The sequence below is a fragment of the Anomaloglossus baeobatrachus genome (genome assembly GCF_048569485.1).
Source record: "Anomaloglossus baeobatrachus isolate aAnoBae1 chromosome 9 unlocalized genomic scaffold, aAnoBae1.hap1 SUPER_9_unloc_2, whole genome shotgun sequence".
NCBI classification, from domain to species: Eukaryota; Metazoa; Chordata; class Amphibia; order Anura; family Aromobatidae; genus Anomaloglossus; species Anomaloglossus baeobatrachus.
In genome coordinates, this window is record NW_027441820.1 from 473654 (window position 1) to 499565 (window position 25912).

At 47.9% G+C, this 25912-nt stretch overlaps 14 non-coding genes and 4 pseudogenes across 14 annotated transcripts; all 18 read right to left on the bottom strand.

Annotated features, from left to right (window-relative positions):
* Positions 1 to 227: 227 nt before the first annotated feature.
* Positions 228 to 422, bottom strand: LOC142259590 (U2 spliceosomal RNA). Its single transcript, XR_012728050.1, has one exon. It is a non-coding gene; the product is annotated as a U2 spliceosomal RNA (small nuclear RNA).
* Positions 423 to 1119: 697 nt separating this feature from the next.
* Positions 1120 to 1261, bottom strand: LOC142259728 (U2 spliceosomal RNA; annotated as a pseudogene).
* Positions 1262 to 2649: 1388 nt separating this feature from the next.
* Positions 2650 to 2840, bottom strand: LOC142259484 (U2 spliceosomal RNA). The gene has a single exon (XR_012727971.1). It is a non-coding gene; the product is annotated as a U2 spliceosomal RNA (small nuclear RNA).
* A 1388-nt stretch (positions 2841 to 4228) lies between these two features.
* On the bottom strand, positions 4229 to 4419 carry LOC142259485 (U2 spliceosomal RNA). The gene has a single exon (XR_012727972.1). It is a non-coding gene; the product is annotated as a U2 spliceosomal RNA (small nuclear RNA).
* A 1388-nt stretch (positions 4420 to 5807) lies between these two features.
* Positions 5808 to 6006, bottom strand: LOC142259665 (U2 spliceosomal RNA). The gene has a single exon (XR_012728112.1). It is a non-coding gene; the product is annotated as a U2 spliceosomal RNA (small nuclear RNA).
* A 1564-nt stretch (positions 6007 to 7570) lies between these two features.
* On the bottom strand, positions 7571 to 7765 carry LOC142259630 (U2 spliceosomal RNA). Its single transcript, XR_012728085.1, has one exon. It is a non-coding gene; the product is annotated as a U2 spliceosomal RNA (small nuclear RNA).
* Positions 7766 to 9320: 1555 nt separating this feature from the next.
* LOC142259729 (U2 spliceosomal RNA) lies at positions 9321 to 9462 on the bottom strand (annotated as a pseudogene).
* Positions 9463 to 10850: 1388 nt separating this feature from the next.
* On the bottom strand, positions 10851 to 11041 carry LOC142259486 (U2 spliceosomal RNA). The gene has a single exon (XR_012727973.1). It is a non-coding gene; the product is annotated as a U2 spliceosomal RNA (small nuclear RNA).
* Positions 11042 to 12429: 1388 nt separating this feature from the next.
* On the bottom strand, positions 12430 to 12620 carry LOC142259488 (U2 spliceosomal RNA). Its single transcript, XR_012727975.1, has one exon. It is a non-coding gene; the product is annotated as a U2 spliceosomal RNA (small nuclear RNA).
* Positions 12621 to 14008: 1388 nt separating this feature from the next.
* On the bottom strand, positions 14009 to 14199 carry LOC142259490 (U2 spliceosomal RNA). The gene has a single exon (XR_012727976.1). It is a non-coding gene; the product is annotated as a U2 spliceosomal RNA (small nuclear RNA).
* Positions 14200 to 15587: 1388 nt separating this feature from the next.
* On the bottom strand, positions 15588 to 15785 carry LOC142259606 (U2 spliceosomal RNA). Its single transcript, XR_012728065.1, has one exon. It is a non-coding gene; the product is annotated as a U2 spliceosomal RNA (small nuclear RNA).
* Positions 15786 to 16469: 684 nt separating this feature from the next.
* LOC142259701 (U2 spliceosomal RNA) lies at positions 16470 to 16596 on the bottom strand (annotated as a pseudogene).
* Positions 16597 to 17984: 1388 nt separating this feature from the next.
* LOC142259625 (U2 spliceosomal RNA) lies at positions 17985 to 18180 on the bottom strand. The gene has a single exon (XR_012728080.1). It is a non-coding gene; the product is annotated as a U2 spliceosomal RNA (small nuclear RNA).
* A 739-nt stretch (positions 18181 to 18919) lies between these two features.
* On the bottom strand, positions 18920 to 19061 carry LOC142259730 (U2 spliceosomal RNA; annotated as a pseudogene).
* A 1388-nt stretch (positions 19062 to 20449) lies between these two features.
* On the bottom strand, positions 20450 to 20640 carry LOC142259491 (U2 spliceosomal RNA). Its single transcript, XR_012727977.1, has one exon. It is a non-coding gene; the product is annotated as a U2 spliceosomal RNA (small nuclear RNA).
* A 1389-nt stretch (positions 20641 to 22029) lies between these two features.
* LOC142259492 (U2 spliceosomal RNA) lies at positions 22030 to 22220 on the bottom strand. Its single transcript, XR_012727978.1, has one exon. It is a non-coding gene; the product is annotated as a U2 spliceosomal RNA (small nuclear RNA).
* A 1388-nt stretch (positions 22221 to 23608) lies between these two features.
* Positions 23609 to 23799, bottom strand: LOC142259493 (U2 spliceosomal RNA). The gene has a single exon (XR_012727979.1). It is a non-coding gene; the product is annotated as a U2 spliceosomal RNA (small nuclear RNA).
* Positions 23800 to 25187: 1388 nt separating this feature from the next.
* Positions 25188 to 25378, bottom strand: LOC142259494 (U2 spliceosomal RNA). The gene has a single exon (XR_012727980.1). It is a non-coding gene; the product is annotated as a U2 spliceosomal RNA (small nuclear RNA).
* Between the last annotated feature and the right edge of the window lie 534 nt (positions 25379 to 25912).

Below are 25912 nucleotides of genomic sequence, written 5' to 3' on the forward strand. Positions count from 1 at the left end.
GCAGCACGGGACATAGCCGAGTTGGTCAGGTTGAGTGGTGATGAGTTTGCTATTTGGATGAATAAAGAAAGTCAAAAGTGTGAAAGATAAAAAACAAAAGGAGGAAGTGTGAAAAGTGAATGGGCCAAATTGAGGTGCATATGAAGACGTATGCTTTCTTCCAATTCATTAAATCGGGCTAATATGAATCAGGTGAATTGAGTTCTGCTTTTGGAAACTGGGTTAAGAAGGGGTGCACCGGTCCTGGAGGTACTGCAATACCAGGTCAATGCGTGGAGTGGACAGAGCAAGCTCTTTTTCCATCTCCCTGTTCTAAAAATCCATTTAATATATGGTCCCCAGATAGGGGACGTATCAGATATTAAACTGATAAGAACAGATTTTGATTTAATGAAGCTTTCCAAAGCACCGCAAAAATGCATGACCGAAGTCACACCAAAAACAGTGCAAAGGCTAGGATTCGTGTGGACCCCTCCGTGAGAAGAGGATCCCCAAAAATCAACCCCGTCCCTCCGAGCCAGAAGGCCACAGCGAGGGTCAGGGATCTTCGGTGCTCCCCCAAGCCGAAGCCTGGTTGAGCCTTGTTGTTGCTCCCAGCGTCCACCGAGGCATCTTACCCAAGTGGAGTAGGGAGCTACTAGTCGTTGGTTTCGCAGCCGAGACTGCCCGGACCGTCAACCGGTGTTGGTTTCTCAGCCCAAGGCTGACCGGACCTCCAACCGGGTGTTGGTTTCTCAGCCCAAGGCTGACCGGACCTCCAACCGGGTGTTGGTTTCTCAGCCCAAGGCTAACCGGACCTCCAACCGGGTGTTGGTTTCTCAGCCAAAGCTGACCCGGACCTCCAACCGGGTGTTGGTTTCTAAGCCCAAAGCTGACCGGACCTCCGACCGAGATTATAAAAATTTCCCTTCTTAGCCAGAAGGCCAGGATAGGGCAATATGCTTGGAAAGTATGAAAGGGCAAGGTACGGTGTGCTACAGAGCCCAAGGCTCGCCGGGGTCCCAAGCCAGCAAGCTCAGACTCACTCCAGGGTCGTCAATCCTGGGGCACATTGCACCATAGCCCCCACACTTACTCAGTCTAATAGCCTCGATCCTGGTAGGGCCATGGTTTCCTCTAGATGGATATACTATCCTCCCAAAGTACTAACAAGCGCAACCTTCCAGTGTGCATTGCATCATTGTACTAAGGTGGCCGGAGCCTTAAACCACCTTTTCGAACGATACTACACTTGATCTTAGCCAAAAGGCCGAGAAGCGATAACCAGAATTGGTTTGGGCCTCGAGTGGCACCCTGGCCTATGCCGGACACATCTTAGGGAGAGAGAGCGAGAGGGAGACAAACCCACGCCTACAGAAGATATTTTGTCACCCAAGCCAACCCTTGAAAAGGCTGCTTTGCAGAGCAAAAACAAGAAGAATGGTGCGTTTTGCAGCCGCCGCCCCCCACTGCAATGAATCTGAATAACTCCTCCTTTAGGGCGCAAGCAACTCCCCTCCCCCTTGCAGTCTTTCCAATTCACGATACAAAAAGACGGACAGGACAGGTTGCCTGACTTTCCGTCACTGCCACCCTTTGCCATCCTTACCCGTAGAAAGCCCTTTCATCATCCCCAAACCCTAATCTTTTCCCTTTCCTTCCCAGCCCCCAAACCCTGCCCTCTGTACCCTTCTCACCACCCGCATCCCTTCTCCTGTCATCCCCCTACCACCCGGGAAAAAAAGAGCTTGCCCCCTCCTTACACTAGCCCACCCTCCCACCCAAAGAACAACTTCTGCTGCGCAGCTTGTTTTCTAGGCAGCAGCGCTATTGTGATGTCAGCGGGGGCATTGTGACAAGCCGCCAGTGTTCCGTCTCTTCATGTTGTGCACAGTTCAAACGGAAAATACATCAACAGGCAGACTACAGAAAAGCTTACTATCAAAGGTTAGAGGGGGGCTTTCTCAGAGGGCTTTTTACAGTTTTTCTATTCCCAATTAGCCGTTTAAGTGTACTTATTGAAAGTAGTAATTCTTTCATAGGCCGCCCTTTCTTAGTATTTGACGTTCCTTATATTGCGGTAGGAGGCTTTGCAGCAGGTTGCAAACATTCATCACCCATGACTGTCCCCAATTGAGCTCAGAAGCTCAATGTCTATCATGACCTCTCTTTTAGAATGTCCAAGAGCAAGCAAACTATTCCTCCAGGAGAGGGCGCCAACAGACTACTAAAGAGATCATCATTACTCAAAGAAAACCCCAAAAACCAATGCATGATAGGAATAAACAGGTAACTTTCTTTGGAGTGGAAGCGGAGAGATCGCACCAGATGCCAATTCTAGATCTTATCACACCTGTGGTCACTGCAGCAGCAGGTGAATCCACTTTGTCCAAAAGGGATCTATTCCATTCAATTGCAAATGATCTAGATAAGACAGAGAACTGCAGCACGGGACATAGCCGAGTTGGTCAGGTTGAGTGGTGATGAGTTTGCTATTTGGATGAATAAAGAAAGTCAAAAGTGTGAAAGATAAAAAACAAAAGGAGGAAGTGTGAAAAGTGAATGGGCCAAATTGAGGTGCATATGAAGACGTATGCTTTCTTCCAATTCATTAAATCGGGCTAATATGAATCAGGTGAATTGAGTTCTGCTTTTGGAAACTGGGTTAAGAAGGGGTGCACCGGTCCTGGAGGTACTGCAATACCAGGTCAATGCGTGGAGTGGACAGAGCAAGCTCTTTTTCCATCTCCCTGTTCTAAAAATCCATTTAATATATGGTCCCCAGATAGGGGACGTATCAGATATTAAACTGATAAGAACAGATACTACACTTGATCTTAGCCAAAAGGCCGAGAAGCGATAACCAGAATTGGTTTGGGCCTCGAGTGGCACCCTGGCCTATGCCGGACACATCTTAGGGAGAGAGAGCGAGAGGGAGACAAACCCACGCCTACAGAAGACATTTTGTCACCCAAGCCAACCCTTGAAAAGGCTGCTTTGCAGAGCAAAAACAAGAAGAATGGTGCGTTTTGCAGCCGCCGCCCCCCACTGCAATGAATCTGAATAACTCCTCCTTTAGGGCGCAAGCAACTCCCCTCCCCCTTGCAGTCTTTCCAATTCACGATACAAAAAGACGGACAGGACAGGTTGCCTGACTTTCCGTCACTGCCACCCTTTGCCATCCTTACCCGTAGAAAGCCCTTTCATCATCCCCAAACCCTAATCTTTTCCCTTTCCTTCCCAGCCCCCAAACCCTGCCCTCTGTACCCTTCTCACCACCCGCATCCCTTCTCCTGTCATCCCCCTACCACCCGGGAAAAAAAGAGCTTGCCCCCTCCTTACACTAGCCCACCCTCCCACCCAAAGAACAACTTCTGCTGCGCAGCTTGTTTTCTAGGCAGCAGCGCTATTGTGATGTCAGCGGGGGCATTGTGACAAGCCGCCAGTGTTCCGTCTCTTCATGTTGTGCACAGTTCAAACGGAAAATACATCAACAGGCAGACTACAGAAAAGCTTACTATCAAAGGTTAGAGGGGGGCTTTCTCAGAGGGCTTTTTACAGTTTTTCTATTCCCAATTAGCCGTTTAAGTGTACTTATTGAAAGTAGTAATTCTTTCATAGGCCGCCCTTTCTTAGTATTTGACGTTCCTTATATTGCGGTATGAGGCTTTGCAGCAGGTTGCAAACATTCATCACCCATGACTGTCCCCAATTGAGCTCAGAAGCTCAATGTCTATCATGACCTCTCTTTTAGAATGTCCAAGAGCAAGCAAACTATTCCTCCAGGAGAGGGCGCCAACAGACTACTAAAGAGATCATCATTACTCAAAGAAAACCCCAAAAACCAATGCATGATAGGAATAAACAGGTAACTTTCTTTGGAGTGGAAGCGGAGAGATCGCACCAGATGCCAATTCTAGATCTTATCACACCTGTGGTCACTGCAGCAGCAGGTGAATCCACTTTGTCCAAAAGGGATCTATTCCATTCAATTGCAAATGATCTAGATAAGACAGAGAACTGCAGCACGGGACATAGCCGAGTTGGTCAGGTTGAGTGGTGATGAGTTTGCTATTTGGATGAATAAAGAAAGTCAAAAGTGTGAAAGATAAAAAACAAAAGGAGGAAGTGTGAAAAGTGAATGGGCCAAATTGAGGTGCATATGAAGACGTATGCTTTCTTCCAATTCATTAAATCGGGCTAATATGAATCAGGTGAATTGAGTTCTGCTTTTGGAAACTGGGTTAAGAAGGGGTGCACCGGTCCTGGAGGTACTGCAATACCAGGTCAATGCGTGGAGTGGACAGAGCAAGCTCTTTTTCCATCTCCCTGTTCTAAAAATCCATTTAATATATGGTCCCCAGATAGGGGACGTATCAGATATTAAACTGATAAGAACAGATACTACACTTGATCTTAGCCAAAAGGCCGAGAAGCGATAACCAGAATTGGTTTGGGCCTCGAGTGGCACCCTGGCCTATGCCGGACACATCTTAGGGAGAGAGAGCGAGAGGGAGACAAACCCACGCCTACAGAAGACATTTTGTCACCCAAGCCAACCCTTGAAAAGGCTGCTTTGCAGAGCAAAAACAAGAAGAATGGTGCGTTTTGCAGCCGCCGCCCCCCACTGCAATGAATCTGAATAACTCCTCCTTTAGGGCGCAAGCAACTCCCCTCCCCCTTGCAGTCTTTCCAATTCACGATACAAAAAGACGGACAGGACAGGTTGCCTGACTTTCCGTCACTGCCACCCTTTGCCATCCTTACCCGTAGAAAGCCCTTTCATCATCCCCAAACCCTAATCTTTTCCCTTTCCTTCCCAGCCCCCAAACCCTGCCCTCTGTACCCTTCTCACCACCCGCATCCCTTCTCCTGTCATCCCCCTACCACCCGGGAAAAAAAGAGCTTGCCCCCTCCTTACACTAGCCCACCCTCCCACCCAAAGAACAACTTCTGCTGCGCAGCTTGTTTTCTAGGCAGCAGCGCTATTGTGATGTCAGCGGGGGCATTGTGACAAGCCGCCAGTGTTCCGTCTCTTCATGTTGTGCACAGTTCAAACGGAAAATACATCAACAGGCAGACTACAGAAAAGCTTACTATCAAAGGTTAGAGGGGGGCTTTCTCAGAGGGCTTTTTACAGTTTTTCTATTCCCAATTAGCCGTTTAAGTGTACTTATTGAAAGTAGTAATTCTTTCATAGGCCGCCCTTTCTTAGTATTTGACGTTCCTTATATTGCGGTATGAGGCTTTGCAGCAGGTTGCAAACATTCATCACCCATGACTGTCCCCAATTGAGCTCAGAAGCTCAATGTCTATCATGACCTCTCTTTTAGAATGTCCAAGAGCAAGCAAACTATTCCTCCAGGAGAGGGCGCCAACAGACTACTAAAGAGATCATCATTACTCAAAGAAAACCCCAAAAACCAATGCATGATAGGAATAAACAGGTAACTTTCTTTGGAGTGGAAGCGGAGAGATCGCACCAGATGCCAATTCTAGATCTTATCACACCTGTGGTCACTGCAGCAGCAGGTGAATCCACTTTGTCCAAAAGGGATCTATTCCATTCAATTGCAAATGATCTAGATAAGACAGAGAACTGCAGCACGGGACATAGCCGAGTTGGTCAGGTTGAGTGGTGATGAGTTTGCTATTTGGATGAATAAAGAAAGTCAAAAGTGTGAAAGATAAAAAACAAAAGGAGGAAGTGTGAAAAGTGAATGGGCCAAATTGAGGTGCATATGAAGACGTATGCTTTCTTCCAATTCATTAAATCGGGCTAATATGAATCAGGTGAATTGAGTTCTGCTTTTGGAAACTGGGTTAAGAAGGGGTGCACCGGTCCTGGAGGTACTGCAATACCAGGTCAATGCGTGGAGTGGACAGAGCAAGCTCTTTTTCCATCTCCCTGTTCTAAAAATCCATTTAATATATGGTCCCCAGATAGGGGACGTATCAGATATTAAACTGATAAGAACAGATTTTTTTTTTTTTTTTTTTTTTTTGAAGGATGAGTTTGAAAATAATAAAGTGACCGCCTCTCGTTGCCCAGGTAACTGTCCGTCACAAGAGGGCTATGACATCCTACGATGCACACTCCCCCAAGGCCAGCAGTTGTGCAATACCCTGGCACCTTTCAGCACCAACCAAGGTAGTACCCTCCCAAACTACACTTGATCTTAGCCAAAAGGCCGAGAAGCGATAACCAGAATTGGTTTGGGCCTCGAGTGGCACCCTGGCCTATGCCGGACACATCTTAGGGAGAGAGAGCGAGAGGGAGACAAACCCACGCCTACAGAAGACATTTTGTCACCCAAGCCAACCCTTGAAAAGGCTGCTTTGCAGAGCAAAAACAAGAAGAATGGTGCGTTTTGCAGCCGCCGCCCCCCACTGCAATGAATCTGAATAACTCCTCCTTTAGGGCGCAAGCAACTCCCCTCCCCCTTGCAGTCTTTCCAATTCACGATACAAAAAGACGGACAGGACAGGTTGCCTGACTTTCCGTCACTGCCACCCTTTGCCATCCTTACCCGTAGAAAGCCCTTTCATCATCCCCAAACCCTAATCTTTTCCCTTTCCTTCCCAGCCCCCAAACCCTGCCCTCTGTACCCTTCTCACCACCCGCATCCCTTCTCCTGTCATCCCCCTACCACCCGGGAAAAAAAGAGCTTGCCCCCTCCTTACACTAGCCCACCCTCCCACCCAAAGAACAACTTCTGCTGCGCAGCTTGTTTTCTAGGCAGCAGCGCTATTGTGATGTCAGCGGGGGCATTGTGACAAGCCGCCAGTGTTCCGTCTCTTCATGTTGTGCACAGTTCAAACGGAAAATACATCAACAGGCAGACTACAGAAAAGCTTACTATCAAAGGTTAGAGGGGGGCTTTCTCAGAGGGCTTTTTACAGTTTTTCTATTCCCAATTAGCCGTTTAAGTGTACTTATTGAAAGTAGTAATTCTTTCATAGGCCGCCCTTTCTTAGTATTTGACGTTCCTTATATTGCGGTATGAGGCTTTGCAGCAGGTTGCAAACATTCATCACCCATGACTGTCCCCAATTGAGCTCAGAAGCTCAATGTCTATCATGACCTCTCTTTTAGAATGTCCAAGAGCAAGCAAACTATTCCTCCAGGAGAGGGCGCCAACAGACTACTAAAGAGATCATCATTACTCAAAGAAAACCCCAAAAACCAATGCATGATAGGAATAAACAGGTAACTTTCTTTGGAGTGGAAGCGGAGAGATCGCACCAGATGCCAATTCTAGATCTTATCACACCTGTGGTCACTGCAGCAGCAGGTGAATCCACTTTGTCCAAAAGGGATCTATTCCATTCAATTGCAAATGATCTAGATAAGACAGAGAACTGCAGCACGGGACATAGCCGAGTTGGTCAGGTTGAGTGGTGATGAGTTTGCTATTTGGATGAATAAAGAAAGTCAAAAGTGTGAAAGATAAAAAACAAAAGGAGGAAGTGTGAAAAGTGAATGGGCCAAATTGAGGTGCATATGAAGACGTATGCTTTCTTCCAATTCATTAAATCAGGCTAATATGAATCAGGTGAATTGAGTTCTGCTTTTGGAAACTGGGTTAAGAAGGGGTGCACCGGTCCTGGAGGTACTGCAATACCAGGTCAATGCGTGGAGTGGACAGAGCAAGCTCTTTTTCCATCTCCCTGTTCTAAAAATCCATTTAATATATGGTCCCCAGATAGGGGACGTATCAGATATTAAACTGATAAGAACAGATTTGATTTAATGAAGCTTTCCAAAGCACCGCAAAAAATGCATGACCGAAGTCACACCAAAAACAGTGCAAAGGCTAGGATTCGTGTGGACCTTTCCGTGAGGAGAGGGTCCCCAAAAATCAACCCCGTCCCTCCGAGCCAGAAGGCCACAGCAAGGGTCAGGGATCTTCGGTGCTCCCCCAAGCCGAAGCCTGGTTGAGCCTTGTCGTTGCTCCCAGCGTCCACCCAGGCATCTTACCCAAGTGGAGTAGAGAGCTACTAGTTGTTGGTTTCACAGCCGAAACTGCCCGGACCGTCAACCGGTGTTGGTTTCTCAGCCCAAGGCTAACCGGACCTCCAACCGGGTGTTGGTTTCTCAGCCGAAGCTGACCCGGACCTCCAACCGGGTGTTGGTTTCTCAGCCGAAGCTGACCCGGACCTCCAACCGGGTGTTGGTTTCTCAGCCGAAGCTGACCCGGACCTCCAACCGGGTGTTGGTTTCTCAGCCGAAGCTGACCCGGACCTCCAACCGGGTGTTGGTTTCTCAGCCCAAAGCTGAACGGACCTCCGACCATGATTATAAAAATTTCCCTTCCTAGCCAGAAGGCCGGGATAGAGCAATATGCTCAGAAAGTATGAAAGGGCAAGGTACGGTGTGCTACAGAGCCCAAGGCTCGCCGGGGTCCCAAGCCAGCAAGCTCAGACTCACTCCAGGGTCGTCAGTCCTGGGGAACATTGCACCATAGCCCCCACACTTACTCAGTCTAATAGCCTCGATCCTGGTAGGGCCATGTTTTCCTCTAGATGAATATACTATACATCCAGAGTACTAGCAAGCGCAACCTTCCAGTGTGCATTGCATCTGCCGAGCCTCACAGATTTTTGATTTAATGAAGCTTTCCAAAGCACCGCAAAAATGCATGACCGAAGTCACACCAAAAACAGTGCAAAGGCTAGGATTCGTGTGGACCCCTCCGTGAGAAGAGGATCCCCAAAAATCAACCCCGTCCCTCCGAGCCAGAAGGCCACAGCGAGGGTCAGGGATCTTCGGTGCTCCCCCAAGCCGAAGCCTGGTTGAGCCTTGTTGTTGCTCCCAGCATCCACCGAGGCATCTTACCCAAGTGGAGTAGGGAGCTACTAGTCGTTGGTTTCGCAGCCGAGACTGCCCGGACCGTCAACCGGTGTTGGTTTCTCAGCCCAAGGCTGACCGGACCTCCAACCGGGTGTTGGTTTCTCAGCCCAAGGCTGACCGGACCTCCAACCGGGTGTTGGTTTCTCAGCCCAAGGCTAACCGGACCTCCAACCGGGTGTTGGTTTCTCAGCCAAAGCTGACCCGGACCTCCAACCGGGTGTTGGTTTCTCAGCCCAAAGCTGACCGGACCTCCGACCGGGATTATAAAAATTTCCCTTCTTAGCCAGAAGGCCGGGATAGGGCAATATGCTTGGAAAGTATGAATAGGCAAGGCGCGGCGTGCGACAGAGTCTGAGGCTTACCAGGGTCCCAACCTAGCAAGTTCAGACTCCCTCCAGGGTGTCCATTCCTGGGGCACATTGCACCATAACCCCCACACTTACTCAGTCTAATAGCCTCGATCCTGGTAGGGCCATGGTTTCCTCTAGATGGATATACTATCCTCCCAAAGTACTAACAAGCGCAACCTTCCAGTGTGCATTGCATCATTGTACTAAGGTGGCCGGAGCCTTAAACCACCTTTTCGAACGATACTACACTTGATCTTAGCCAAAAGGCCGAGAAGCGATAACCAGAATTGGTTTGGGCCTCGAGTGGCACCCTGGCCTATGCCGGACACATCTTAGGGAGAGAGAGCGAGAGGGAGACAAACCCACGCCTACAGAAGACATTTTGTCACCCAAGCCAACCCTTGAAAAGGCTGCTTTGCAGAGCAAAAACAAGAAGAATGGTGCGTTTTGCAGCCGCCGCCCCCCACTGCAATGAATCTGAATAACTCCTCCTTTAGGGCGCAAGCAACTCCCCTCCCCCTTGCAGTCTTTCCAATTCACGATACAAAAAGACGGACAGGACAGGTTGCCTGACTTTCCGTCACTGCCACCCTTTGCCATCCTTACCCGTAGAAAGCCCTTTCATCATCCCCAAACCCTAATCTTTTCCCTTTCCTTCCCAGCCCCCAAACCCTGCCCTCTGTACCCTTCTCACCACCCGCATCCCTTCTCCTGTCATCCCCCTACCACCCGGGAAAAAAAGAGCTTGCCCCCTCCTTACACTAGCCCACCCTCCCACCCAAAGAACAACTTCTGCTGCGCAGCTTGTTTTCTAGGCAGCAGCGCTATTGTGATGTCAGCGGGGGCATTGTGACAAGCCGCCAGTGTTCCGTCTCTTCATGTTGTGCACAGTTCAAACGGAAAATACATCAACAGGCAGACTACAGAAAAGCTTACTATCAAAGGTTAGAGGGGGGCTTTCTCAGAGGGCTTTTTACAGTTTTTCTATTCCCAATTAGCCGTTTAAGTGTACTTATTGAAAGTAGTAATTCTTTCATAGGCCGCCCTTTCTTAGTATTTGACGTTCCTTATATTGCGGTATGAGGCTTTGCAGCAGGTTGCAAACATTCATCACCCATGACTGTCCCCAATTGAGCTCAGAAGCTCAATGTCTATCATGACCTCTCTTTTAGAATGTCCAAGAGCAAGCAAACTATTCCTCCAGGAGAGGGCGCCAACAGACTACTAAAGAGATCATCATTACTCAAAGAAAACCCCAAAAACCAATGCATGATAGGAATAAACAGGTAACTTTCTTTGGAGTGGAAGCGGAGAGATCGCACCAGATGCCAATTCTAGATCTTATCACACCTGTGGTCACTGCAGCAGCAGGTGAATCCACTTTGTCCAAAAGGGATCTATTCCATTCAATTGCAAATGATCTAGATAAGACAGAGAACTGCAGCACGGGACATAGCCGAGTTGGTCAGGTTGAGTGGTGATGAGTTTGCTATTTGGATGAATAAAGAAAGTCAAAAGTGTGAAAGATAAAAAACAAAAGGAGGAAGTGTGAAAAGTGAATGGGCCAAATTGAGGTGCATATGAAGACGTATGCTTTCTTCCAATTCATTAAATCGGGCTAATATGAATCAGGTGAATTGAGTTCTGCTTTTGGAAACTGGGTTAAGAAGGGGTGCACCGGTCCTGGAGGTACTGCAATACCAGGTCAATGCGTGGAGTGGACAGAGCAAGCTCTTTTTCCATCTCCCTGTTCTAAAAATCCATTTAATATATGGTCCCCAGATAGGGGACGTATCAGATATTAAACTGATAAGAACAGATACTACACTTGATCTTAGCCAAAAGGCCGAGAAGCGATAACCAGAATTGGTTTGGGCCTCGAGTGGCACCCTGGCCTATGCCGGACACATCTTAGGGAGAGAGAGCGAGAGGGAGACAAACCCACGCCTACAGAAGACATTTTGTCACCCAAGCCAACCCTTGAAAAGGCTGCTTTGCAGAGCAAAAACAAGAAGAATGGTGCGTTTTGCAGCCGCCGCCCCCCACTGCAATGAATCTGAATAACTCCTCCTTTAGGGCGCAAGCAACTCCCCTCCCCCTTGCAGTCTTTCCAATTCACGATACAAAAAGACGGACAGGACAGGTTGCCTGACTTTCCGTCACTGCCACCCTTTGCCATCCTTACCCGTAGAAAGCCCTTTCATCATCCCCAAACCCTAATCTTTTCCCTTTCCTTCCCAGCCCCCAAACCCTGCCCTCTGTACCCTTCTCACCACCCGCATCCCTTCTCCTGTCATCCCCCTACCACCCGGGAAAAAAAGAGCTTGCCCCCTCCTTACACTAGCCCACCCTCCCACCCAAAGAACAACTTCTGCTGCGCAGCTTGTTTTCTAGGCAGCAGCGCTATTGTGATGTCAGCGGGGGCATTGTGACAAGCCGCCAGTGTTCCGTCTCTTCATGTTGTGCACAGTTCAAACGGAAAATACATCAACAGGCAGACTACAGAAAAGCTTACTATCAAAGGTTAGAGGGGGGCTTTCTCAGAGGGCTTTTTACAGTTTTTCTATTCCCAATTAGCCGTTTAAGTGTACTTATTGAAAGTAGTAATTCTTTCATAGGCCGCCCTTTCTTAGTATTTGACGTTCCTTATATTGCGGTATGAGGCTTTGCAGCAGGTTGCAAACATTCATCACCCATGACTGTCCCCAATTGAGCTCAGAAGCTCAATGTCTATCATGACCTCTCTTTTAGAATGTCCAAGAGCAAGCAAACTATTCTTCCAGGAGAGGGCGCCAACAGACTACTAAAGAGATCATCATTACTCAAAGAAAACCCCAAAAACCAATGCATGATAGGAATAAACAGGTAACTTTCTTTGGAGTGGAAGCGGAGAGATCGCACCAGATGCCAATTCTAGATCTTATCACACCTGTGGTCACTGCAGCAGCAGGTGAATCCACTTTGTCCAAAAGGGATCTATTCCATTCAATTGCAAATGATCTAGATAAGACAGAGAACTGCAGCACGGGACATAGCCGAGTTGGTCAGGTTGAGTGGTGATGAGTTTGCTATTTGGATGAATAAAGAAAGTCAAAAGTGTGAAAGATAAAAAACAAAAGGAGGAAGTGTGAAAAGTGAATGGGCCAAATTGAGGTGCATATGAAGACGTATGCTTTCTTCCAATTCATTAAATCGGGCTAATATGAATCAGGTGAATTGAGTTCTGCTTTTGGAAACTGGGTTAAGAAGGGGTGCACCGGTCCTGGAGGTACTGCAATACCAGGTCAATGCGTGGAGTGGACAGAGCAAGCTCTTTTTCCATCTCCCTGTTCTAAAAATCCATTTAATATATGGTCCCCAGATAGGGGACGTATCAGATATTAAACTGATAAGAACAGATACTACACTTGATCTTAGCCAAAAGGCCGAGAAGCGATAACCAGAATTGGTTTGGGCCTCGAGTGGCACCCTGGCCTATGCCGGACACATCTTAGGGAGAGAGAGCGAGAGGGAGACAAACCCACGCCTACAGAAGACATTTTGTCACCCAAGCCAACCCTTGAAAAGGCTGCTTTGCAGAGCAAAAACAAGAAGAATGGTGCGTTTTGCAGCCGCCGCCCCCCACTGCAATGAATCTGAATAACTCCTCCTTTAGGGCGCAAGCAACTCCCCTCCCCCTTGCAGTCTTTCCAATTCACGATACAAAAAGACGGACAGGACAGGTTGCCTGACTTTCCGTCACTGCCACCCTTTGCCATCCTTACCCGTAGAAAGCCCTTTCATCATCCCCAAACCCTAATCTTTTCCCTTTCCTTTCCAGCCCCCAAACCCTGCCCTCTGTACCCTTCTCACCACCCGCATCCCTTCTCCTGTCATCCCCCTACCACCCGGGAAAAAAAGAGCTTGCCCCCTCCTTACACTAGCCCACCCTCCCACCCAAAGAACAACTTCTGCTGCGCAGCTTGTTTTCTAGGCAGCAGCGCTATTGTGATGTCAGCGGGGGCATTGTGACAAGCCGCCAGTGTTCCGTCTCTTCATGTTGTGCACAGTTCAAACGGAAAATACATCAACAGGCAGACTACAGAAAAGCTTACTATCAAAGGTTAGAGGGGGGCTTTCTCAGAGGGCTTTTTACAGTTTTTCTATTCCCAATTAGCCGTTTAAGTGTACTTATTGAAAGTAGTAATTCTTTCATAGGCCGCCCTTTCTTAGTATTTGACGTTCCTTATATTGCGGTATGAGGCTTTGCAGCAGGTTGCAAACATTCATCACCCATGACTGTCCCCAATTGAGCTCAGAAGCTCAATGTCTATCATGACCTCTCTTTTAGAATGTCCAAGAGCAAGCAAACTATTCCTCCAGGAGAGGGCGCCAACAGACTACTAAAGAGATCATCATTACTCAAAGAAAACCCCAAAAACCAATGCATGATAGGAATAAACAGGTAACTTTCTTTGGAGTGGAAGCGGAGAGATCGCACCAGATGCCAATTCTAGATCTTATCACACCTGTGGTCACTGCAGCAGCAGGTGAATCCACTTTGTCCAAAAGGGATCTATTCCATTCAATTGCAAATGATCTAGATAAGACAGAGAACTGCAGCACGGGACATAGCCGAGTTGGTCAGGTTGAGTGGTGATGAGTTTGCTATTTGGATGAATAAAGAAAGTCAAAAGTGTGAAAGATAAAAAACAAAAGGAGGAAGTGTGAAAAGTGAATGGGCCAAATTGAGGTGCATATGAAGACGTATGCTTTCTTCCAATTCATTAAATCGGGCTAATATGAATCAGGTGAATTGAGTTCTGCTTTTGGAAACTGGGTTAAGAAGGGGTGCACCGGTCCTGGAGGTACTGCAATACCAGGTCAATGCGTGGAGTGGACAGAGCAAGCTCTTTTTCCATCTCCCTGTTCTAAAAATCCATTTAATATATGGTCCCCAGATAGGGGACGTATCAGATATTAAACTGATAAGAACAGATACTACACTTGATCTTAGCCAAAAGGCCGAGAAGCGATAACCAGAATTGGTTTGGGCCTCAAGTGGCACCCTGGCCTATGCCGGACACATCTTAGGGAGAGAGAGCGAGAGGGAGACAAACCCACGCCTACAGAAGACATTTTGTCACCCAAGCCAACCCTTGAAAAGGCTGCTTTGCAGAGCAAAAACAAGAAGAATGGTGCGTTTTGCAGCCGCCGCCCCCCACTGCAATGAATCTGAATAACTCCTCCTTTAGGGCGCAAGCAACTCCCCTCCCCCTTGCAGTCTTTCCAATTCACGATACAAAAAGACGGACAGGACAGGTTGCCTGACTTTCCGTCACTGCCACCCTTTGCCATCCTTACCCGTAGAAAGCCCTTTCATCATCCCCAAACCCTAATCTTTTCCCTTTCCTTCCCAGCCCCCAAACCCTGCCCTCTGTACCCTTCTCACCACCCGCTTCCCTTCTCCTGTCATCCCCCTACCACCCGGGAAAAAAAGAGCTTGCCCCCTCCTTACACTAGCCCACCCTCCCACCCAAAGAACAACTTCTGCTGCGCAGCTTGTTTTCTAGGCAGCAGCGCTATTGTGATGTCAGCGGGGGCATTGTGACAAGCCGCCAGTGTTCCGTCTCTTCATGTTGTGCACAGTTCAAACGGAAAATACATCAACAGGCAGACTACAGAAAAGCTTACTATCAAAGGTTAGAGGGGGGCTTTCTCAGAGGGCTTTTTACAGTTTTTCTATTCCCAATTAGCCGTTTAAGTGTACTTATTGAAAGTAGTAATTCTTTCATAGGCCGCCCTTTCTTAGTATTTGACGTTCCTTATATTGCGGTATGAGGCTTTGCAGCAGGTTGCAAACATTCATCACCCATGACTGTCCCCAATTGAGCTCAGAAGCTCAATGTCTATCATGACCTCTCTTTTAGAATGTCCAAGAGCAAGCAAACTATTCCTCCAGGAGAGGGCGCCAACAGACTACTAAAGAGATCATCATTACTCAAAGAAAACCCCAAAAACCAATGCATGATAGGAATAAACAGGTAACTTTCTTTGGAGTGGAAGCGGAGAGATCGCACCAGATGCCAATTCTAGATCTTATCACACCTGTGGTCACTGCAGCAGCAGGTGAATCCACTTTGTCCAAAAGGGATCTATTCCATTCAATTGCAAATGATCTAGATAAGACAGAGAACTGCAGCACGGGACATAGCCGAGTTGGTCAGGTTGAGTGGTGATGAGTTTGCTATTTGGATGAATAAAGAAAGTCAAAAGTGTGAAAGATAAAAAACAAAAGGAGGAAGTGTGAAAAGTGAATGGGCCAAATTGAGGTGCATATGAAGACGTATGCTTTCTTCCAATTCATTAAATCGGGCTAATATGAATCAGGTGAATTGAGTTCTGCTTTTGGAAACTGGGTTAAGAAGGGGTGCACCGGTCCTGGAGGTACTGCAATACCAGGTCAATGCGTGGAGTGGACAGAGCAAGCTCTTTTTCCATCTCCCTGTTCTAAAAATCCATTTAATATATGGTCCCCAGATAGGGGACGTATCAGATATTAAACTGATAAGAACAGATTTTTTGATTTAATGAAGCTTTCCAAAGCACCGCAAAAAATGCATGACCGAAGTCACACCAAAAACAGTGCAAAGGCTAGGATTCGTGTGGACCCCTCCGTGAGGAGAGGGTCCCCAAAAATCAACCCCGTCCCTCCGAGCCAGAAGGCCACAGCAAGGGTCAGGGATCTTCGGTGCTCCCCCAAGCCGAAGCCTGGTTGAGCCTTGTCGTTGCTCCCAGCGTCCACCCAGGCATCTTACCCAAGTGGAGTAGAGAGCTACTAGTTGTTGGTTTCGCAGCCGAAACTGCCCGGACCGTCAACCGGTGCTGGTTTCTCAGCCCAAGGCTAACCGGACCTCCAACCGGGTGTTGGTTTCTCAGCCGAAGCTGACCCGGACCTCCAACCGGGTGTTGGTTTCTCAGCCGAAGCTGACCCAGACCTCCAACCGGGTGTTGGTTTCTCAGCCGAAGCTGACCCGGACCTCCAACCGGGTGTTGGTTTCTCAGCCCAAAGCTGAACGGACCTCCGACCATGATTATAAAAATTTCCCTTCCTAGCCAGAAGGCCGGGATAGAGCAATATGCTCAGAAAGTATGAAAGGGCAAGGTACGGTGTGCTACAGAGCCCAAGGCTCGCCGGGGTCCCAAGCCAGCAAGCTCAGACTCACTCCAGGGTCGTCAGTCCTGGGGCACATTGCACCATAGCCCCCACACTTACTCAGTCTAATAGCCTCGATCCTGGTAGGGCCATGTTTTCCTCTAGATGAATATACTATACATCAAGAGTACTAGCAAGCGCAACCTTCCAGTGTGCATTGCATCTGCCGAGCCTCACAGATACTACACTTGATCTTAGCCAAAAGGCCGAGAAGCGATAACCAGAATTGGTTTGGGCCTCGAGTGGCACCCTGGCCTATGCCGGACACATCTTAGGGAGAGAGAGCGAGAGGGAGACAAACCCACGCCTACAGAAGACATTTTGTCACCCAAGCCAACCCTTGAAAAGGCTGCTTTGCAGAGCAAAAACAAGAAGAATGGTGCGTTTTGCAGCCGCCGCCCCCCACTGCAATGAATCTGAATAACTCCTCCTTTAGGGCGCAAGCAACTCCCCTCCCCCTTGCAGTCTTTCCAATTCACGATACAAAAAGACGGACAGGACAGGTTGCCTGACTTTCCGTCACTGCCACCCTTTGCCATCCTTACCCGTAGAAAGCCCTTTCATCATCCCCAAACCCTAATCTTTTCCCTTTCCTTCCCAGCCCCCAAACCCTGCCCTCTGTACCCTTCTCACCACCCGCATCCCTTCTCCTGTCATCCCCCTACCACCCGGGAAAAAAAGAGCTTGCCCCCTCCTTACACTAGCCCACCCTCCCACCCAAAGAACAACTTCTGCTGCGCAGCTTGTTTTCTAGGCAGCAGCGCTATTGTGATGTCAGCGGGGGCATTGTGACAAGCCGCCAGTGTTCCGTCTCTTCATGTTGTGCACAGTTCAAACGGAAAATACATCAACAGGCAGACTACAGAAAAGCTTACTATCAAAGGTTAGAGGGGGGCTTTCTCAGAGGGCTTTTTACAGTTTTTCTATTCCCAATTAGCCGTTTAAGTGTACTTATTGAAAGTAGTAATTCTTTCATAGGCCGCCCTTTCTTAGTATTTGACGTTCCTTATATTGCGGTATGAGGCTTTGCAGCAGGTTGCAAACATTCATCACCCATGACTGTCCCCAATTGAGCTCAGAAGCTCAATGTCTATCATGACCTCTCTTTTAGAATGTCCAAGAGCAAGCAAACTATTCCTCCAGGAGAGGGCGCCAACAGACTACTAAAGAGATCATCATTACTCAAAGAAAACCCCAAAAACCAATGCATGATAGGAATAAACAGGTAACTTTCTTTGGAGTGGAAGCGGAGAGATCGCACCAGATGCCAATTCTAGATCTTATCACACCTGTGGTCACTGCAGCAGCAGGTGAATCCACTTTGTCCAAAAGGGATCTATTCCATTCAATTGCAAATGATCTAGATAAGACAGAGAACTGCAGCACGGGACATAGCCGAGTTGGTCAGGTTGAGTGGTGATGAGTTTGCTATTTGGATGAATAAAGAAAGTCAAAAGTGTGAAAGATAAAAAACAAAAGGAGGAAGTGTGAAAAGTGAATGGGCCAAATTGAGGTGCATATGAAGACGTATGCTTTCTTCCAATTCATTAAATCGGGCTAATATGAATCAGGTGAATTGAGTTCTGCTTTTGGAAACTGGGTTAAGAAGGGGTGCACCGGTCCTGGAGGTACTGCAATACCAGGTCAATGCGTGGAGTGGACAGAGCAAGCTCTTTTTCCATCTCCCTGTTCTAAAAATCCATTTAATATATGGTCCCCAGATAGGGGACGTATCAGATATTAAACTGATAAGAACAGATTTTGATTTAATGAAGCTTTCCAAAGCACCGCAAAAAATGCATGACCGAAGTCACACCAAAAACAGTGCAAAGGCTAGGATTCGTGTGGACCCCTCCGTGAGGAGAGGGTCCCCAAAAATCAACCCCGTCCCTCCGAGCCAGAAGGCCACAGCAAGGGTCAGGGATCTTCGGTGCTCCCCCAAGCCGAAGCCTGGTTAAACCTTGTCGTTGCTCCCAGCGTCCATCCAGGCATCTTACCCAAGTGGAGTAGAGAGCTACTAGTTGTTGGTTTCGCAGCCGAAACTGCCCGGACCGTCAACCGGTGTTGGTTTCTCAGCCCAAGGCTAACCGGACCTCCAACCGGGTGTTGGTTTCTCAGCCGAAGCTGACCCGGGCCTCCAACCGGGTGTTGGTTTCTCAGCCGAAGCTGACCCGGACCTCCAACCGGGTGTTGGTTTCTCAGCCGAAGCTGACCCGGACCTCCAACCGGGTGTTGGTTTCTCAGCCAAAGCTGACCCGGACCTCCAACCGGGTGTTGGTTTCTCAGCCCAAAGCTGAACGGACCTCCGACCATGATTATAAAAATTTCCCTTCCTAGCCAGAAGGCCGGGATAGAGCAATATGCTCAGAAAGTATGAAAGGGCAAGGTACGGTGTGCTACAGAGCCCAAGGCTCGCCGGGGTCCCAAGCCAGCAAGCTCAGACTCACTCCAGGGTCGTCAATCCTGGGGCACATTGCACCATAGCCCCCACACTTACTCAGTCTAATAGCCTCGATCCTGGTAGGGCCATGGTTTCCTCTAGATGGATATACTATCCTCCCAAAGTACTAACAAGCGCAACCTTCCAGTGTGCATTGCATCATTGTACTAAGGTGGCCGGAGCCTTAAACCACCTTTTCGAACGATACTACACTTGATCTTAGCCAAAAGGCCGAGAAGCGATAACCAGAATTGGTTTGGGCCTCGAGTGGCACCCTGGCCTATGCCGGACACATCTTAGGGAGAGAGAGCGAGAGGGAGACAAACCCACGCCTACAGAAGACATTTTGTCACCCAAGCCAACCCTTGAAAAGGCTGCTTTGCAGAGCAAAAACAAGAAGAATGGTGCGTTTTGCAGCCGCCGCCCCCCACTGCAATGAATCTGAATAACTCCTCCTTTAGGGCGCAAGCAACTCCCCTCCCCCTTGCAGTCTTTCCAATTCACGATACAAAATGACGGACAGGACAGGTTGCCTGACTTTCCGTCACTGCCACCCTTTGCCATCCTTACCCGTAGAAAGCCCTTTCATCATCCCCAAACCCTAATCTTTTCCCTTTCCTTCCCAGCCCCCAAACCCTGCCCTCTGTACCCTTCTCACCACCCGCATCCCTTCTCCTGTCATCCCCCTACCACCCGGGAAAAAAAGAGCTTGCCCCCTCCTTACACTAGCCCACCCTCCCACCCAAAGAACAACTTCTGCTGCGCAGCTTGTTTTCTAGGCAGCAGCGCTATTGTGATGTCAGCGGGGGCATTGTGACAAGCCGCCAGTGTTCCGTCTCTTCATGTTGTGCACAGTTCAAACGGAAAATACATCAACAGGCAGACTACAGAAAAGCTTACTATCAAAGGTTAGAGGGGGGCTTTCTCAGAGGGCTTTTTACAGTTTTTCTATTCCCAATTAGCCGTTTAAGTGTACTTATTGAAAGTAGTAATTCTTTCATAGGCCGCCCTTTCTTAGTATTTGACGTTCCTTATATTGCGGTATGAGGCTTTGCAGCAGGTTGCAAACATTCATCACCCATGACTGTCCCCAATTGAGCTCAGAAGCTCAATGTCTATCATGACCTCTCTTTTAGAATGTCCAAGAGCAAGCAAACTATTCCTCCAGGAGAGGGCGCCAACAGACTACTAAAGAGATCATCATTACTCAAAGAAAACCCCAAAAACCAATGCATGATAGGAATAAACAGGTAACTTTCTTTGGAGTGGAAGCGGAGAGATCGCACCAGATGCCAATTCTAGATCTTATCACACCTGTGGTCACTGCAGCAGCAGGTGAATCCACTTTGTCCAAAAGGGATCTATTCCATTCAATTGCAAATGATCTAGATAAGACAGAGAACTGCAGCACGGGACATAGCCGAGTTGGTCAGGTTGAGTGGTGATGAGTTTGCTATTTGGATGAATAAAGAAAGTCAAAAGTGTGAAAGATAAAAAACAAAAGGAGGAAGTGTGAAAAGTGAATGGGCCAAATTGAGGTGCATATGAAGACGTATGCTTTCTTCCAATTCATTAAATCGGGCTAATATGAATCAGGTGAATTGAGTTCTGCTTTTGGAAACTGGGTTAAGAAGGGGTGCACCGGTCCTGGAGGTACTGCAATACCAGGTCAATGCGTGGAGTGGACAGAGCAAGCTCTTTTTCCATCTCCCTGTTCTAAAAATCCATTTAATATATGGTCCCCAGATAGGGGACGTATCAGATATTAAACTGATAAGAACAGATACTACACTTGATCTTAGCCAAAAGGCCGAGAAGCGATAACCAGAATTGGTTTGGGCCTCGAGTGGCACCCTGGCCTATGCCGGACACATCTTAGGGAGAGAGAGCGAGAGGGAGACAAACCCACGCCTACAGAAGACATTTTGTCACCCAAGCCAACCCTTGAAAAGGCTGCTTTGCAGAGCAAAAACAAGAAGAATGGTGCGTTTTGCAGCCGCCGCCCCCCACTGCAATGAATCTGAATAACTCCTCCTTTAGGGCGCAAGCAACTCCCCTCCCCCTTGCAGTCTTTCCAATTCACGATACAAAAAGACGGACAGGACAGGTTGCCTGACTTTCCGTCACTGCCACCCTTTGCCATCCTTACCCGTAGAAAGCCCTTTCATCATCCCCAAACCCTAATCTTTTCCCTTTCCTTCCCAGCCCCCAAACCCTGCCCTCTGTACCCTTCTCACCACCCGCATCCCTTCTCCTGTCATCCCCCTACCACCCGGGAAAAAAAGAGCTTGCCCCCTCCTTACACTAGCCCACCCTCCCACCCAAAGAACAACTTCTGCTGCGCAGCTTGTTTTCTAGGCAGCAGCGCTATTGTGATGTCAGCGGGGGCATTGTGACAAGCCGCCAGTGTTCCGTCTCTTCATGTTGTGCACAGTTCAAACGGAAAATACATCAACAGGCAGACTACAGAAAAGCTTACTATCAAAGGTTAGAGGGGGGCTTTCTCAGAGGGCTTTTTACAGTTTTTCTATTCCCAATTAGCCGTTTAAGTGTACTTATTGAAAGTAGTAATTCTTTCATAGGCCGCGCTTTCTTAGTATTTGACGTTCCTTATATTGCGGTATGAGGCTTTGCAGCAGGTTGCAAACATTCATCACCCATGACTGTCCCCAATTGAGCTCAGAAGCTCAATGTCTATCATGACCTCTCTTTTAGAATGTCCAAGAGCAAGCAAACTATTCCTCCAGGAGAGGGCGCCAACAGACTACTAAAGAGATCATCATTACTCAAAGAAAACCCCAAAAACCAATGCATGATAGGAATAAACAGGTAACTTTCTTTGGAGTGGAAGCGGAGAGATCGCACCAGATGCCAATTCTAGATCTTATCACACCTGTGGTCACTGCAGCAGCAGGTGAATCCACTTTGTCCAAAAGGGATCTATTCCATTCAATTGCAAATGATCTAGATAAGACAGAGAACTGCAGCACGGTGAGATAGCCGAGTTGGTCAGGTTGAGTGGTGATGAGTTTGCTATTTGGATGAATAAAGAAAGTCAAAAGTGTGAAAGATAAAAAACAAAAGGAGGAAGTGTGAAAAGTGAATGGGCCAAATTGAGGTGCATATGAAGACGTATGCTTTCTTCCAATTCATTAAATCGGGCTAATATGAATCAGGTGAATTGAGTTCTGCTTTTGGAAACTGGGTTAAGAAGGGGTGCACCGGTCCTGGAGGTACTGCAATACCAGGTCAATGCGTGGAGTGGACAGAGCAAGCTCTTTTTCCATCTCCCTGTTCTAAAAATCCATTTAATATATGGTCCCCAGATAGGGGACGTATCAGATATTAAACTGATAAGAACAGATACTACACTTGATCTTAGCCAAAAGGCCGAGAAGCGATAACCAGAATTGGTTTGGGCCTCGAGTGGCACCCTGGCCTATGCCGGACACATCTTAGGGAGAGAGAGCGAGAGGGAGACAAACCCACGCCTACAGAAGACATTTTGTCACCCAAGCCAACCCTTGAAAAGGCTGCTTTGCAGAGCAAAAACAAGAAGAATGGTGCGTTTTGCAGCCGCCGCCCCCCACTGCAATGAATCTGAATAACTCCTCCTTTAGGGCGCAAGCAACTCCCCTCCCCCTTGCAGTCTTTCCAATTCACGATACAAAAAGACGGACAGGACAGGTTGCCTGACTTTCCGTCACTGCCACCGTTTGCCATCCTTACCCGTAGAAAGCCCTTTCATCATCCCCAAACCCTAATCTTTTCCCTTTCCTTCCCAGCCCCCAAACCCTGCCCTCTGTACCCTTCTCACCACCCGCATCCCTTCTCCTGTCATCCCCCTACCACCCGGGAAAAAAAGAGCTTGCCCCCTCCTTACACTAGCCCACCCTCCCACCCAAAGAACAACTTCTGCTGCGCAGCTTGTTTTCTAGGCAGCAGCGCTATTGTGATGTCAGCGGGGGCATTGTGACAAGCCGCCAGTGTTCCGTCTCTTCATGTTGTGCACAGTTCAAACGGAAAATACATCAACAGGCAGACTACAGAAAAGCTTACTATCAAAGGTTAGAGGGGGGCTTTCTCAGAGGGCTTTTTACAGTTTTTCTATTCCCAATTAGCCGTTTAAGTGTACTTATTGAAAGTAGTAATTCTTTCATAGGCCGCCCTTTCTTAGTATTTGACGTTCCTTATATTGCGGTATGAGGCTTTGCAGCAGGTTGCAAACATTCATCACCCATGACTGTCCCCAATTGAGCTCAGAAGCTCAATGTCTATCATGACCTCTCTTTTAGAATGTCCAAGAGCAAGCAAATTATTCCTCCAGGAGAGGGCGCCAACAGACTACTAAAGAGATCATCATTACTCAAAGAAAACCCCAAAAACCAATGCATGATAGGAATAAACAGGTAACTTTCTTTGGAGTGGAAGCGGAGAGATCGCACCAGATGCCAATTCTAGATCTTATCACACCTGTGGTCACTGCAGCAGCAGGTGAATCCACTTTGTCCAAAAGGGATCTATTCCATTCAATTGCAAATGATCTAGATAAGACAGAGAACTGCAGCACGGGACATAGCCGAGTTGGTCAGGTTGAGTGGTGATGAGTTTGCTATTTGGATGAATAAAGAAAGTCAAAAGTGTGAAAGATAAAAAACAAAAGGAGGAAGTGTGAAAAGTGAATGGGCCAAATTGAGGTGCATATGAAGACGTATGCTTTCTTCCAATTCATTAAATCGGGCTAATATGAATCAGGTGAATTGAGTTCTGCTTTTGGAAACTGGGTTAAGAAGGGGTGCACCGGTCCTGGAGGTACTGCAATACCAGGTCAATGCGTGGAGTGGACAGAGCAAGCTCTTTTTCCATCTCCCTGTTCTAAAAATCCATTTAATATATGGTCCCCAGATAGGGGACGTATCAGATATTAAACTGATAAGAACAGATACTACACTTGATCTTAGCCAAAAGGCCGAGAAGCGATAACCAGAATTGGTTTGGGCCTCGAGTGGCACCCTGGCCTATGCCGGACACATCTTAGGGAGAGAGAGCGAGAGGGAGACAAACCCACGCCTACAGAAGACATTTTGTCACCCAAGCCAACCCTTGAAAAGGCTGCTTTGCAGAGCAAAAACAAGAAGAATGGTGCGTTTTGCAGCCGCCGCCCCCCACTGCAATGAATCTGAATAACTCCTCCTTTAGGGCGCAAGCAACTCCCCTCCCCCTTGCAGTCTTTCCAATTCACGATACAAAAAGACGGACAGGACAGGTTGCCTGACTTTCCGTCACTGCCACCCTTTGCCATCCTTACCCGTAGAAAGCCCTTTCATCATCCCCAAACCCTAATCTTTTCCCTTTCCTTCCCAGCCCCCAAACCCTGCCCTCTGTACCCTTCTCACCACCCGCATCCCTTCTCCTGTCATCCCCCTACCACCCGGGAAAAAAAGAGCTTGCCCCCTCCTTACACTAGCCCACCCTCCCACCCAAAGAACAACTTCTGCTGCGCAGCTTGTTTTCTAGGCAGCAGCGCTATTGTGATGTCAGCGGGGGCATTGTGACAAGCCGCCAGTGTTCCGTCTCTTCATGTTGTGCACAGTTCAAACGGAAAATACATCAACAGGCAGACTACAGAAAAGCTTACTATCAAAGGTTAGAGGGGGGCTTTCTCAGAGGGCTTTTTACAGTTTTTCTATTCCCAATTAGCCGTTTAAGTGTACTTATTGAAAGTAGTAATTCTTTCATAGGCCGCCCTTTCTTAGTATTTGACGTTCCTTATATTGCGGTATGAGGCTTTGCAGCAGGTTGCAAACATTCATCACCCATGACTGTCCCCAATTGAGCTCAGAAGCTCAACGTCTATCATGACCTCTCTTTTAGAATGTCCAAGAGCAAGCAAACTATTCCTCCAGGAGAGGGCGCCAACAGACTACTAAAGAGATCATCATTACTCAAAGAAAACCCCAAAAACCAATGCATGATAGGAATAAACAGGTAACTTTCTTTGGAGTGGAAGCGGAGAGATCGCACCAGATGCCAATTCTAGATCTTATCACACCTGTGGTCACTGCAGCAGCAGGTGAATCCACTTTGTCCAAAAGGGATCTATTCCATTCAATTGCAAATGATCTAGATAAGACAGAGAACTGCAGCACGGGACATAGCCGAGTTGGTCAGGTTGAGTGGTGATGAGTTTGCTATTTGGATGAATAAAGAAAGTCAAAAGTGTGAAAGATAAAAAACAAAAGGAGGAAGTGTGAAAAGTGAATGGGCCAAATTGAGGTGCATATGAAGACGTATGCTTTCTTCCAATTCATTAAATCGGGCTAATATGAATCAGGTGAATTGAGTTCTGCTTTTGGAAACTGGGTTAAGAAGGGGTGCACCGGTCCTGGAGGTACTGCAATACCAGGTCAATGCGTGGAGTGGACAGAGCAAGCTCTTTTTCCATCTCCCTGTTCTAAAAATCCATTTAATATATGGTCCCCAGATAGGGGACGTATCAGATATTAAACTGATAAGAACAGATACTACACTTGATCTTAGCCAAAAGGCCGAGAAGCGATAACCAGAATTGGTTTGGGCCTCGAGTGGCACCCTGGCCTATGCCGGACACATCTTAGGGAGAGAGAGCGAGAGGGAGACAAACCCACGCCTACAGAAGACATTTTGTCACCCAAGCCAACCCTTGAAAAGGCTGCTTTGCAGAGCAAAAACAAGAAGAATGGTGCGTTTTGCAGCCGCCGCCCCCCACTGCAATGAATCTGAATAACTCCTCCTTTAGGGCGCAAGCAACTCCCCTCCCCCTTGCAGTCTTTCCAATTCACGATACAAAAAGACGGACAGGACAGGTTGCCTGACTTTCCGTCACTGCCACCCTTTGCCATCCTTACCCGTAGAAAGCCCTTTCATCATCCCCAAACCCTAATCTTTTCCCTTTCCTTCCCAGCCCCAAAACCCTGCCCTCTGTACCCTTCTCACCACCCGCATCCCTTCTCCTGTCATCCCCCTACCACCCGGGAAAAAAAGAGCTTGCCCCCTCCTTACACTAGCCCACCCTCCCACCCAAAGAACAACTTCTGCTGCGCAGCTTGTTTTCT